Consider the following 11,826-nt stretch of genomic DNA (forward strand, 5'->3'; position numbering starts at 1 on the left):
ATATTTGCTCACTTGGATCATTGATATAGGAATTAAAAAAATATTTGCGAAGAATTTCATGCCGGTATGGGGCGTGGCATTGTGTGGAAGTAAAACATGGGCAGTAACTGGGTCAGAAAGAAAGAGAATAGAACCTTTTGAAATGTGGTGTTACAGAAGAATGCTGAAGGTGAGATGGATAGATCGAATCACGAATGAAGAGATACTGAATCGAATTGGTGAAAGGAGATCGATTTGGCTAAATTTGACGAGAAGAAGAGATAGAATGATATGACACATTTTAAAACACCCAGGACTTGTTCAGTTCGTTTTCGAGGGAAGTGTAGGTGGTAAGAACGGTAGGGGTAGACCAAGCTACGAATATGATAAGCAGATTAGAGCAGGTGTGCGATGTAGTAGTTACGTAGTTTTCAGTGTCCACGGCCGTTGTTAAGAATATATCCATTATTGAGAAGTAATATTGACATTAAACACCACGTATTTCTCCCAAGGAATTAAAAAATATCTGTAATTTAGAGGTGTCGGTTAGGAGAAGTTTAACTGTAAAATCTGCAATTAAAAGAAAGCTCTGAAACTAATTGTGTTAGTGTGACGTTAAACTGTGATCTCACATCGCCCCTCGAGTGTAGTAAACGAGTGATCCCACTCATCCCAGGTTCTTGACCTACAGTGCCCTTACATGCTCTTTCACAACTCTGTCAGACACATCAACAATGTGGGTAGATACCCAGGTAGGCGACTCGCTTTAGGCGCCAGCTCCTACCTGTAATTGTTCTGGAATCTGTCCAGGTGACGTAACAGTAGCGTGAAAGTTCCTCTTCGCTCCATAATAACGCACTTCGCTAAGAATTAGAAATATTTAAACACTGCATTAATACCAATAATGAAGGAGTTTCCGGGTTACGCTAGCTTTTCTCTGTAAACTGACAGTGATTGTTGACTTGTCATTAGGCTACATGTCAAGTGGTGGCTTAAGTTCAAGTATAATTAGATAATTCGTAACACTGAACAGAAGAGAAAAAGAAGAAATCACATTTCCCTTTGCGAAAATCAAATGATCATAAATATGTCTTCCCGTCATGGCCATCCATCAACGACTGCTAATTTCAGATGGCAATCATCCGTAAGACATAGCCTGCATGGTTACTATGGTTACACTTCCGTCACCCATTTTTTCGGGTCATGTTACACGAATTTTCGGATGACCCCCAGCCGCAAGAAATGTGTATGTCAAAAGGATAGGTATCGGAAAGAGAAAGCGAAGATTCATTAAAGTGATCAACTGCAAAAGAATTGTTCCGAATTAGAAGCAGTGTCCCTATTCATTTTGATGTAAAATAAGCAAATATAGAGGATGGCCCAAAAGTAGGCATACAATTAAAAATACAGCTGTATTTAATACCTTAGGTCCTCAAAATGTCCACCTTCGGCATTGCTGCATTCCTGCAAATTGTGCCGGACTCTCTCACACACAGTGCTACACAAATCCCGGTTAAAATGAATTTCCTCAAACGTATTATCGACAAAAGTCTTCAACTGTGGTATTCTGAGGGGTTTTCTGGAAAAACCCCTATCATTCACTACTCCCCAGAAGAAGAAATCCATTGGAATCAAGTCCGGGGAGCATGGTGGAAACTCAATGCTTGCCCGTCGCCCAATCCAATGCTGCGGGAATATCTCGTCCAGGTACTCACGGACCGCCAAAGAAAAATGCGGTAGGGTCCCATCCTGTTGAAAGAACATTTTCGCGAAGTCGGGCCGTGCTTACAGTTGTATCACCACAACGTTGGTCAACATCTGCAGATACTTGGGACCATCACCGTTTCCACTGAAGAAGACAGGACCCATGACACCATCGCACACCCCTCACTGTGACGCCTGGCTGATTCAATTGCGTAGTCATAATGACATGTGGGTTTTCATCAGCCCAGTACACACAGTTATGTCTGTTGACGTGACCAGACAGTTTGAAACAGGCTTCATCTGTCCACATGATGTTCGAAAGCAGGTCTGGTTGTTCAGTCAGTTGATTGCGCATTTCTCACAGAACTGTAGTCTGCGGTCTTGATCATCCTCCAGAAGGCCATGCAACAGTCTGGGGCGGTACGGCTTAAGGTGCATCTGGAGCATCAGACGTTGTAATGATGTCTTCGGGATACCCAGCTCCAAAGAGGCACGTCACGTGGACTTCTTTGGACTGTTTACGAATGTGACGGCTACCTTCATGGCATTTTCCTGTGTCGATGTTGTACGCGGTCGTCCAGACTTCGGTGCATTGGCGACGGAACTCGTGGCCTCAAACTTCTCTCTGATGCGGTAAATCGTAAGACGTGACGGCGCTGGCAAATGAAATTCCTCTTCCCACACCTTGCGCACGGTCTCAGCATTTTCATACTACCAGTAGGTCTTCGGGATCCACCGCCGTTGCTCTTCGCTCAGATTTCCTGCCATCGTTTACCACAGCCCTGTTAGAAACAAAATAAAGGGCACAATCAATTGAAGTTGAAATTAGACAAAATTAGGCGCAATTGATTTTGAAATTAAACATTAATGAAACGAACCAGGATTTGTGAGTGAGAGTGTCAGAGACAGGTTGCAGGAATGCATCAATGCCGAAGGTGTATATGTAACCGTATACCTACGTTTGGGTCACCCTGTATTGTTTGAAACGCTTAATTACCTCGCATTATCCGGCTCCATGGCTAAATGGTTAGCGTGCTGGCCTTGATCACAGGGGTCACGGGTTCGATTCCAGGCAGGGTCGGGAATTTTAACCATCATTGGTTAATTTCGCTGGCACGGGGGCTGAATGTATGTGTCGTCTTCATCATCATTTCATCCTCATCATGACGCGCAGGTCGCTTACGGGAGTCAAATCAAAAGCCCTGCACTTGGCGAGCCGAACATGTCCTCGGACACTCCCGGCACTAAAAGCCATACGCCATTTCCTTTACCTCGCATTTTCTTAAAAAACAGGAATTTGTTTTATAATGACGAACAAAGTCCAGTGGATGTTGAGGATCAAGATATTAAAGAACAGGTTCAGAAGTGGAATGAAAGTCTAACAGCGTAGAGACTTACACTGAATACCAAGAAAACTGAGTACACAGTGTGCGGTCCGCAGACAAATGGAACCATTCAGATAGATGGCCAAGATCTCAAGAAGGTAGAACACTTTAAGTCTCTTGATTCTTCGGTCAACGCTGAGTGTGACACTATTCCAGACGCCCGTGCACGAATAAATGCGGCCTCGATGAAGTGGTGGAAAATTACTGGTTTCTCTGCGATCGTCGGATACCAGTCCACCTGAAGTCCAAAGTTTACAGAACGTTTCTTCAGCCACTCGCTTTGTATGGCTCTGAATGCTGGCCAGTTACAGTAAAGCATGAAGAAGCACTTCATTTTATGTAAATGCGCATGCTTTGCTGGTCATTTGGCCTGACCCACGTCACCAACATAGAAATCCGGAAAATCATGGGAGTTGCCCCGATTGCAGACAAGATGCGTGAGATCCGACTAGGGTGGTATGGCCACGTAATGCGTAGAGAAGGTATATCTGTTGTACAAATGGCACCTAACATCACGCCATCTACAAATAGGCCACGTGGTAGGCCCAAGAAACGCTGGCTTGATCGCCTTCAAGAAGACATGCGCTATGTTCATCTTGTTCCAAATGATGCGCTTAACAGAACCAAGTGGAGAGTGACTTGCAAAGTAGCGGGTCCTGTTCCAAACGCTAAGAAGATGGTGGTGGACGAACATTGTCTAATTTTGGTGAATAATTTTTGTTACATATATTTTATTCCTAAAAAAGCCATTTTCAGTACATAAATGTTGTTTGTTGTGCCTATGGAAACCCAGCTGCTGTTATTTTGCAATAATGCGCTCGGACAACTAAGAAGGCTCAATTTTCAAGGGTAAATAATAAATGAGGAGCTCTCTGACAGTGAGATAGCGGCCCCCTTCTAGAAAGCCAAGAATAACGGCCGAGAGGAACCGGCGTGCTGACCACAGGACACCTCGCAATCTGCAGGCCTTCTGGCTGAGCAACGGTCACTTGGTAGGCTCTTACCGTTCGGGGCTGTTGCGCCATGGGGTTCCGTTTAGTAAATAATAAATAAAAGATCCTAACATAGACCTTGATTTAATTTTAGGGGCCAGTAAGTCATGCTTAATCTAATTCGTTATTTGGTTTTCAATCCAGACTTTTTAGACTTCATGTGACCGCGTAAATGTTTGAATAATGTGGATAACTTTTGTTATGTTGGCAGTGAAGTGACTTTTTCATCTCAGAAACGTGAATTGACTATATTATTAAAGACAGCATATCACCATTACTTCGACTGTAGAATAAATGAGGATAAACCCTGGCTGCCACACATTTGCAGCAATTTATGTGCAGTAAATCTCCGTGGTTTGTTGAGGACATCCTATGTGTTAGGTTGTAATTTGTCACAGAAGGTCCACTTTCTTCATTCGTATCTTGACTTCTTTCCAAGCAGTTTGTGACACTTTGAGTGACGAACATGGAGATCATTTCAATCAAGCGATTGAAAGAAGGTACCAGGGCAATTGAACTCATCTATGCTTGCAGACTATTGTTGGAATGTGCTTCCCTCACTGACTTACGGCGATCCTCAGTTCACAGAAGTACACACACCCAGTTCTCTAAGGCAGTACACAGTCTTCTGTCCCGGACGCCGTCTTCAGCCCAGCTACTCACTCGACACTCCGACATAACAACAACCACAACTCCTCTTCCAGACCTCGGTGGGACGCTATCGACAGCCAACACCTCTGCCACTTTCATCCCAGCCACCGAACCCCAACACACTGTATCTCACAATGACTCCAATACTGAGTCCCACAGTGACTCTGACACGTACTTCTAGTCCAGCACCAACACCGACCGACCGTCCGCGGCTAGCCTCCCTTTTTATAGCAGAATATTCGCAGTGTGGCTTGAGGAGGAAAGTACCGAAAGGGGCTACAACAGGGCTGGCACGTAACAATATTTTAAAACTGTTATGATCTCATATTCATGTTCATTGCCCCCCTATATACTTGGAGTTGAATACTTTTGTTAAGGAAAAGAATTCTTATTTATTTCGTTGCTGACCAGTGTTGTGGACGTGAAAATTAGAGAGCAACTAAAACTTCGATTAGAAAGAGTAGTTGCTGCAAGCTGAACCTAATTAGAGTTCAGTACGAACATCTAAGTGGTGCATAAAGAAAAAAAATGCGAGACTTAGAAGAAAAGCAACGAAGAAATTGGTGAAGAAACGTATTATTTTCTCCTCCTTATACTAACACAATATTTCCAGATGGAGATAACACTCCCTCTTGCTGCACTGATAATGACTGCGCTGAAGTGAAAACTGATGAGAATAAGGGTAAGCAACTGCGAAAGTTAAAATGATAGTAACAAAATGGCCGTAAATATATCTAGGCCTGCGGAGTGTTCAAATGATCTCACTGATCAGTTAGATGTAGACGATGAAAGTAAGAAGTTATTTGATAGACAGAAATCCTTTCGGCCATCACGCCCTTTCTCTAAAGATGCTAAAGAGGATAGCATATCCTTTTCCACTAAATATTACAAGAACTTCACACTGGCAGGGCAAATAATTTGGAGAGAATTATTGTGTTATTCATCCAAAATGGTTTCATGTATTTTAAACCATCTTGGTCTTTTGGACAGCAAACTTCGTCTTCTGATCGGAAGGAAGGGATGTGAGGTTGGAGGTACAGTAGTTATCAAAAAATACAGTTCGGCCTATATATCTTGCAGCTCGACAGGAAAGTACTTGGGCACATTTGAATGTTTGAACGAAGGAATTGATTCTGATCTAAAGTGCGAACATTTGGGAAAAGTCCTTGAGCGTATTGTAAATGTGACATTAATTCTGACTTCTAATAATATAGCTTTTCGCGAGCAGAGGAAGGAAACTGAACACTTAACAGCACAAACTTTCAGCAATCATCAAACTACTCTCAAATTATGATACTGTGTTACGACGATTTAATAAATAAATCAAAATATACACAAAATTAAATTAAGCTCTTAATTTCAAAGTGAAGTCCGCGTCTGTGGTGCAGTGGCTAGTGTGATTATCTGCCAACTCCCGAAGGCCCAGGTTCGATTCGCGGCTCTGCCACGAAAATTTGAAAATTGGTACTAGAACTGGAACAGGGTCCACTCAGCCTCGGTAGGCCAACTGAGTAGAGGAGGGTTCGATTTCCACCTCAGCCATCCTCGAAGTAATTTTCTGTGGTTGCCCACTTCTCCTCCAGGCAAATGCCGGGATGGTGCATAACACCACAGATCGAATTGCCAAGGTCCTCCGCAAACTCAATATAAAAACCGTGTTTGGCACCGTCACTAAAATTGCTCGCAGTCTGGGTAAAACCAAGGACAAATTGTCTCCACGTTTACATACCGGGGTATACGAAATTCCCTGTACTTGCGGCAAGGTGTACATTGGCCAAACATGCCGGTCCATTGGTACTCGTATCAAGGAACATGAACGAAATATTTGTCTCAACCAGCCAGACAAATCTGCAATAGCTGAGCACCGTTTATCGACGGGTCATGATGTCGTGTTCCAAGGTGCTCGAGCTCTTACCCACACTAGACACTACAGGTCCAGGATTATACGGGAAGCTGTGGAAATGCGTAGACTTCCTAACAATTTCATCAGGGACACTGGCTATCAATTAAGCAACACGTGGCTGTCAGCCATTAAGGATTTACGTAGGTAGTTCCCTTCCCTGTCCCTTCACTATTGTTATTTCGTCTCGGTGTTTTCCAAATTCGTACGTTCATCATCACCAGATGTTTCATTCCAATGTATCAATGGCATTACTTTCATATGTGTACCTGTTATGTGACTCCCTCTCAGACTAATCACGGCCGACTTGATGCGTCGCTCCTTACCTTCGAATGCTAGTGCTGTAGCGCGTACGATGACAAATGAACATACCACTTCCATTTCTATTATTAACGTCTAAATTCAAATATCATTCTTGGAGAGAAGTTTTCCTCGTGAGCAGTCGAGATTTTCTTCTGAAGGCGCAGAGCAAAGTTCTCTGCGAAACGCAAAGAATTTCACCTTATTTTCTTCACACGACTCAAGCCCATAAGCCTATATCATGTCTATAACATATTTTCTTCTTCTACGTGTGAGAAATTTGTCCTGAATGTTTGGCTGTAGCTTATTGTTATACAGGATGAAGCGTAATTCGCGCACTCGGGCGTCGCAGTGCGACTCCTCACATGCCAGCAATAAAAAAAATGTATTTTACAAAATTTCGTCTTGCGAGTATATCCGGTAGAAAACGGACGTTGATGAGTAGCAATCTGGCAACACTGTAACCACATGTAGGGTAACTACCTCTGTCAGCAGAAGTTAGTCGTACTGTACAGTTGGTGCAGTGGGTAGAGTTTTTGGTTGGCATGCAGGAGGTCGATGGTTCGATCCTGGATTGAGGCGCATTTTTATTTGCTAATTTCCATCTGACATTGTCCGCCTCTGTGGTGTAGTGGTTAGCGTGATTAGCTGCCACCCCCGGAGGCCCGGGTTTGATTCCCGGCTCTGCCACGAAATTTGAAAAGTGGTACGAGGGCTGGAACGGGGTCCACTCAGCCTCGAGAGGTCAACTGAGTAGAGGTGGGTTCGATTCCTATCTCAGCCATCCTGGAAGTGGTTTTTCCGTGGTTCCCCACTTCTCCTCCAGGCGAATGCCGGGATGGTACCTAACTTAAGGCCACGGCCGCTTCCTTCCCTCTTCCTTGCCTATCCCTTCCAATCTTCCCATCCCTCCACAAGGCCCCTGTTGAGCATAGCAGGTGAGGCCGCCTGGGCGAGGTATTGGTCATACTCCCCAGTTGTATCCCCTGACCAACAGTCTGAAGCTCCAGGACACTGCCCTTGAGGCGGTAGAGGTGGGATCCCTTGCTAAGACCGAGGGAAAAACCGAACCTGGAGGGTAAACAGATGATGATGATGATGTTGATGATGACTAATCTATGGGACCATTGGAGGAGGGTACAAATAAGGGTACAAAGAAAACCGGTTTCACATCGAGTAGATGAAGTGGTGCGAATAAATTCACGCCCACGACGTGGAAAGGGCGCCTTTCAAAGCTGACCAACGAAAACGATTGTTCGTCCATTTCTAGGATCGTAGTGCGTAAGGGCAAATGGTTTCTAGAGGACCCACTCCAATCGCTGTTGACGATTAAGATGCCAGATACCATACCACCTGGACTACATTTACGAAACAAAAAACAAACGCCTCATCCGAGAATCGACCACTCGACCTCCCGCATGCTAACCCAATACTCCACCCACAGCCCCAACTGTACTGCACGACAAATATGTGCTGACAGAGGTAGTTACCGTACATGTGGTTACAGTGTTGCTACTCTTCAACGTCGTTTTTCTGCCGGATATACTCGCAAGACGAAATTTTGTAAGAGGCATTTTTTTATTGCTGGCATGTGAGGAGTCGCGCTGCGACGCCCGAGTGCGCGAATTACGCTTCACCCTGTATAGCAAATAAGGTCACATGTATGCAACGGCTTCTAAGAGAACACATTCATTCGAATAAGACTGCCCAGGGTTGACAAACAAAATCATTTCAAGATCCGTCTTTTCAAGAAGTAATCATCAGGTTTTGAAAATTTTATTTATTTATTTATTTATTTATTTATTTAGCACACTTTCCTGGTAATGACATTCTAACAATTGAACAGATTTTAGGAAACCAAAGTACAATAAATCTTAATTTACACTACATTTTTCGCAGAATTTGAACCCATAAATTTCCGAACAATTCCAGTCGTAGGAATGACCACCGCCTTCTGCATGATGTTGACATCCAACTTCTTCAGTCCTTCCACGAGAGTTCGTATAGCAGCTGTACTCGAAAATTGATTGTTAAAATTATCATCTCTTCACAGTGCCATAGTCTTTGAATATGCTCTGCCACTGGTGCATACTTGTTGATTTTCTCGGTATACTTTTCATGGAGATTCCTGATATTCGGGACAGCTATGTTGATCAGAGCGACATGTTTTGTTTCTTTCTCTAACACCACTATATCTGGTCCGTTGTAGATAGTCGTCTTATCTGTGATAATTGTTCGGTCCCAGTAGGTTTTGATCACGTCATTTTTGAGTGCAGTCTGAGGGCTGTACTTAAAATAGGGAAGTCTTTCAACAACGACTCTGTATTTAATAGCAAGTTATTGGTGCAAAATCTTGGTAACCGAGTCGTGGCGTTCCTTAAACTCCCTTCCAGAGAAGTGTGAGCATCCGGAAGTAAGGTCTTATGGCGACAATGGGACAGGAAGGAGCTAGGAGTGGGAAGAAAGCGGCCGTGGCCTTAATTAGGTACAGCCCCAGCATTTGCCTGGTGTGAAAATGTGAAACCATGGAAAACCATCTTTAGGGCTGCCGACAGTGGGGTTCGAACCTACTGTCTCCCGAATACTGGATACTGGCCGCAATTAGACGACTGCAGCTATCGATCTCGGTATTATTATTATTATTATTATTATTATTATTATTATTATTATTATTATTATTATTATTATTATAACCGTCTCGGTGGAGTAGTGGTTATTGTGATTATATGTTATCCCCCGGAGGCCAGGGTTCGATTCTCGGCTCTGCCACGAAATTTTGAAATGCGGTACGAGCACTGGAACTGAGTCCACTCAGCTTCGGGAGGTCAACTGAGTACAGGGAGTTCAATTTCGACCTCAGCCATCCTCGGAGTAGTTATCCGTGGATTTTACTTCTTCTCCAGGCAAATGCCAAGATGATACCTAACTTAAGGCCACGGCCGCTTCCTTCCCTCTGACTTTCCATCCCACACACGGCGCCTGTTCAACATAGCAGTTGAGGCCGCCTCGGCAAGGTACTGGTCCTTCTTACCAGTTGAATCCCCGACCCAATCACGCCCCAGGACACTGCCCTTGAGATGGTACAGGTGGAATCCTTCACTGAGTTCGGCGGGGGGAACCAAACTGGAGGGTAAAAGGACTAATTATTATTATTATTATTATTATTATTATTATTATTATTATTATTATTATTATTATTATTATTATTATTATTATTATTATTATTATTATTATTATTATTATTATTATTATTCATGTTATTGAAATTCCAAAGCGAACGTTAACTATGGGAACATTCCGATCTTCCTGATCTATTCCGAGTAATCTGTATAGAGTCGCAGATATCGTTCCCATCACGTCATTTGAATGCGAGTTTCGCTGAATGTTGCGAAGTGGCCGGAGAAAGGTGCTGTCTCCCTTCTCCTGGGGCACCTTATAAGAGTAAACTGAGCTGGTTGGCGTTTGTTATAGGTCGCTGGTGTTGCTGGCAAGAGGTGAGTACACGGCCTAGCGCTCAAGAGGAACGTTATAGGCTACTCATGTAATAATAATAATAATAATCGCATGTTTAGGCAGTAATAGGTTAGAATGCAAATCACTTACCTGGGAGGAACTGTCGTCTACCCGCTCTTCCGTAGTGTAGCAAGGGTAACATAAGTTTTAGGAGTTCCAATAGTCCGGGACCCTACTGTTTATGCAAATCTGATAACAGAAATAGTGTACGGGCAAAGTATAACTGTTATTTGCTTTAGGATCCGATTCGTTGTCTGAATGGTCAACGTACTGGCCTTCGGCTCAGAGGGTCCCGAGTTCGATTCCCGGCCGGGTCGGGGATTTTAACCTTCATTGATTAATTCCAATGGCTCGGGGGCTGGGTGTTTGTGCTGTCCCCAACATCCCTGCAACCGGGCGAGTTGGCCGTGCGCGTAGAGGCGCGCGGCTGTGAGCTTGCATCCGGGAGATAGTAGGTTCGAATCCCACTATCGGCAGCCCTGAAAATGGTTTTCCGTGGTTTCCCATTTTCACACCAGGCAAATGCTGGGGTTGTACCTTAATTAAGGCCACGGCCGCTTCCTTCCAACTCCTAGGCCTTTCCTATCCCATCGTCGCCATAAGACCTAACTGTGTCGGTGCGACGTAAAGCCCCTAGCAAAAAAAAAAAAAAAAAAAAAAAAAACATCCCTGCAAATCACACACCACACATAACACTATCCTCCACCACAATAACACTCAGTTATCTACACATGGCAGATGCCACCCCCGATCATCGTAGGGCCTGCCTTACAAGGGCTGCGCCCGGCTAGAAATAGCCACACGAAATTATTATTAATTATTTGCTTTAGTAAGTTTGTTTAAACTTCCTGTCTATTATTATTATTATTATTATTATTATTATTATTATTATTATTATTAATAATAATAATAATAATAATAATAATAATAATAATAATATTAATAATAATAATGCATCTTCATTAAAAACTAGTATGCCTATATTATGCGTTCAGCCTGCAAGCTTCTGTGGACTTCCTAAACGCCACCATATTCCTCTATTTGTAACTAGTTACGTGGCCTCGTTTAGTTCTATACATTTCATCTTTATATATTAGAAACCGAGTCTAACCGTTCGTTGTCTTCGTCTCCCTCTACTTCTCTGACCCTCCATGGCAGAGTCCATTATTCTCCTAGGTAACCGACCCTCCTCTATTCGCCTCACATGACCCACCACCGAAGCCGGTTTATGACAGCATCGTCAATCGAGTTCGTTCCTAACTTAGCCATTATCTCCTCATTCTCCCCTCCTGCCATGGTTCCCACCTGTTTGTACCAGCGATCATTTCCGCTAGCTTCATCTCTGTTACTTCTAACTTATGAACAACATATCCTGAATCCGCCCAGTTTTCTCGCCCTTACA

General features: G+C 43.6%; 2 protein-coding genes across 2 annotated transcripts in view; one reads left to right on the forward strand and one right to left on the reverse strand.

Annotated features, from left to right (window-relative positions):
* LOC136857363 (serine/threonine-protein kinase PLK1-like) overlaps window positions 1–11,826 on the reverse strand; it is a 692,893-nt gene that overhangs the window by 355,779 nt on the left and 325,288 nt on the right. The gene's annotated exons all lie outside the window — the stretch shown is intronic.
* Window positions 10,378–11,826, forward strand: part of LOC136872240 (uncharacterized) — a 63,694-nt gene continuing 62,245 nt past the window's right edge. The window contains exon 1 of the mRNA XM_067146067.2: window positions 10,378–10,405. The gene's annotated coding sequence lies outside the window, so the exon portion shown is untranslated. The remainder of the gene's footprint in view (window positions 10,406–11,826) is intronic.

The sequence above is a fragment of the Anabrus simplex genome, chromosome 1, assembly GCF_040414725.1.
Source record: "Anabrus simplex isolate iqAnaSimp1 chromosome 1, ASM4041472v1, whole genome shotgun sequence".
Lineage (NCBI taxonomy): Eukaryota > Metazoa > Arthropoda > Insecta > Orthoptera > Tettigoniidae > Anabrus > Anabrus simplex.